Source organism: Hylobates moloch, unplaced genomic scaffold (genome assembly GCF_009828535.3).
Source record: "Hylobates moloch isolate HMO894 unplaced genomic scaffold, HMol_V3 SCAFFOLD_4, whole genome shotgun sequence".
NCBI classification, from domain to species: domain Eukaryota; kingdom Metazoa; phylum Chordata; class Mammalia; order Primates; family Hylobatidae; genus Hylobates; species Hylobates moloch.
In genome coordinates this window covers 109,593,121-109,596,774 of record NW_026652279.1, presented here as the reverse complement: position 1 = coordinate 109,596,774, position 3,654 = coordinate 109,593,121, and positions in this window count along the sequence as shown.

Genomic DNA, 3,654 nt, shown 5'->3' with positions numbered 1-3,654 from the left:
ATTTCCCCTCTCAAATGGCTAATCTGTTTCCCAAACACCATTTACTTATCCCTTAAGGGATTTACTTTTCCCTATTTGATCTATTTCCCATCAATTTTAAAATGTCATCTTTATCATATACTAACTTCCTGTATGTTCTTGCATGTATATGAAACTGGCACATACAGGGAGACTCTTTATTTAACTTTTACTTAAAGTAGGAGGTAGGAAAGAGATCTGTTGAAACCATGACAGAGAGTGCTGCAGATAAAGCATTGTCTTCTCCTTCAGTCATTCACCTGTCAAAGTTATCCTTGCTTATTTGTAGAAAAATTGAACTTTCCATTTTCCTAAGTTTCGACTTCCAATTGAATGACTCTGATTCTACTAGGAAAAAAATAAAAGCTATACTATTTGATGCCAGATGTATGACTGTGGGCTGATGAGGAAGAACTGGAAACAAATGACAGGTGATTCACTGCTTTGTGTCTGGTGTGCCATGACTCTCTTGAAGGGTGGCAGTGTTGATCTGAATCGTTTTGTCTAATGCTTTTTCTTCCTCTGGGAGGGATGCTGAAGAGGGGCAGCTGAAGGAGTAGTCTTAAGCAAATTGGTCATGGCTTTCTTAAATATTGTGAATCGATTGATATGGACCATTTTTTCAGTCTGTGAGAGACTTTTCATTATGGGCTAACTCATAAAAAACCATAGACTTCATTTGCCCAGGCTGTTGGTTCTCTTGTGTTTGGTATCGTAAGTCAGTGTGAAACCTTTGGCCTTTGTGGAAGCCTTGTGGAGACCACTGAACAGACTTGGAGCCATATCTGACTCGCCTGCCAGCATTCCTGATGTTCAGTGCCTGTTATTGCCCCTCTCCATGGCATTCTCCTCTGTGGTTATGTGAAAGGAAAATAAATCACTAAGCCAAGGGAAAAGTCGAACTGGGAGTTATGTCAGGCAAACCTGACTCCCATTTTATTCCTAAATAACATAGCTACATACCCTCCCTCACAATTTGCCACAGATCCTCGTCCACAAGGAAATTCCCTGTGGACAAAGGACAGACAGAACTCAAAGTCATCCCTCTGAGACTCACCTGAGACAAATGCATATCTGATTGCTTCCTTTGCCCTATTGTTTATGTAAAAATGCAGATTCACTGAGTCAGACTAAGTTGTGTGTTGAGTGGAAGGCTGATCAGGACTCAAAAGAATGCACCCTTATGTCTTTTATCTACTTCTAACCTGGAAGCCCCCATGTTGAGTTGTCCCGCCTTATCAGACCAAACCAGTGTACATCTTACACATGTTGGTTAATGTCTCATGTCTCCCTAAAATGTATAAAAGCAAGCTGTACCCCAGCCACCTGGGGCACATGTTGTCAGGGCCTCCTGAGGCTGTGTCATGGGTGCCTCCTTAATTTTGGCAAAAAAAAAACAACAACTTTCTAAATTGACTGAGACCTGTCTCAGATACTTTGGGTTAACAGTTAGGTTCTACCCTTTGATGCCTGTTCTGGTGTACTTGACTGTGTACTGAGACTAGTTGCTTCACTGAGCATTAATACCACAACAGGCAATGAACGATTTTGTTTTGTGGTAGGGTACTTGGCCTAGTGCCCATTTTGTAGATGTGTCATTGCTGAGAAGGCAGAACAGTAAGGGGATTTAAAAAATTTATACACTGTTACACATTGTCACTGAAATGCCAAATGATCTAGCTTTTGTTATTGTCACTCAGCCTGCTTACTTGAGCAAGGTTTGGCAAGCCAGTAATTTAGGGGACTTGTGAGTGAAATACCATGCTAATAAAGTCCATTGTTTGCTTAGTTAGAAAAAGGCTAATTGGCTTACAGGCTGTTTCTGAGGTGAGGAAGTTCCATTAACAAAGCCAAACCAAGCCAAATAATCCAGTGTTTCTCAATTTAACCTAGTCAAATATCCGATATCTCTTTGAGAAATGGATACCCAGTGTCAATAATCCTATGAGGTTAATGGTAGTTAAACAATGGTTTGCTTAAACAGTAACTGGCAAATGCTATAGGGCAAAGCCTATTTATGGTGTAGGGGGTGCTTTCATCAGTTGATTGGCTATGCTGTATTCATGTACTTTCTGAAATTTATGTGGCAGGGACAAAAAAGTTCCTATTTGGTGCTCGCTTTGGACTTTTAGTTTTGTTTCCTTTACAGTTGCAAAGATCTTTTCTGTAGCCTCAGCTGATCTAATCCAGTGGTTCCCAGATTTCATTGTACATAAATCTTTTGGGTGTCTGTTAAGCATACAGATTCCTAGGCCCATACCCAGCTATTCTAATTCAGCTGGCCTGGCAACAGGCATGTTTAATAAATTTCTTAGGTGATTCTAATGCATGTGTTCCTTTAAAAAAAAAAATTGGATTGGCTCAGGATGTAGGAGAAAAGGAATTGATACCGTTTTATGCATGTGTTATGTACTAGATCTGGTTATGGCAGGATGCCTCATTTCAGTGATTCCCTTCTAAACCCCAAATACCATGTCCACCTGTTCGAGACATAATATCCCTATGTTTGTGAGAACCTGTGCTTAGGGAATGATTCCTTCGGTTTGAAGCTTCTTATTGTCCTTTAAAATGCAGATACCCAGGAGGAGATATCTTTTTATGGCTTAGCACAATGCTGCTCAAATCGCCAGTCTCTGAAGCTATTTGTTCCTGACTTGCAACCAGGTAAGGATCTTTTGCCAGGATTTAAGTCGATTATGTCATGAAGCACACTATTTAGTTCATCTGAAATATATTTTTATCTTGGTAGCAAGGTAGCAAGACTTTTCCAATGCAGGAAGCTTCAGTGCTTTCATTTATATTCTGATGTAAGTTATCTTATTGCAGACTGGTAACAAACACTGTCTTCACAGACATTTGAGCCTTACGTATGAATGGAGCAGCTTTGGGTGGAGGGATATCTCCATGACTGGGTGGAAAAAGGTCCAGAAAGACAACATTGGAGTCACCAAATACTAACTGTTCACTACCCAGTTATATAGCCCAAAGAAGAGGATTAAGTTAGTTATCTGCAGCCTCTGGATTGACTATGAAGTCTGTTTGAAAATAGGGGTGTTGGCCAGTAAAATGTTTCCCTAAAAAACCTGAAGCTGAGGCGGGGCACGGTGGCTCACGCCTGTAATCCCAGCACTTTGGGAGGCTGAAGCGGGTGGATCACGAGGTCAGGAGATCGAGACCATCCTGGCTAACACGGTGAAACCCCGTCTCTACTAAAAATACAAAAAATTAGCCGGGCATGGGGCAGGCGCCTGTAGTTCCAGCTACTCGGGAGGCTGAGGCAGGAGAATGGCGTGAACCCGGGAGGCGGAGCTTGCAGTGAGCCCAGATCGCGCCACTGCACTCCAGCCTAGGTAACAGAGCGAGAATCCGTCTCAAAAAAAAAGAAAAAAAAAAAACTTGAAGCTGAGTCTTTCTGGATACTCTCATGAGCATTTTTGACCATCAGTTTAGAAGAAATATTCTGATATTACTATTGCATTACCATTACTTTATCTAGATTAAATTGCTTCATTTCTTAAATGGTTCAGTCTAAATGGGAAGACTTGATAATAAACAAATAATAACTAAAAGGATTAGAAAGATTCTATGATTCTAGAATTCTTTCAAGTACACAGTTATTTGAGAGATCCGCTTCCA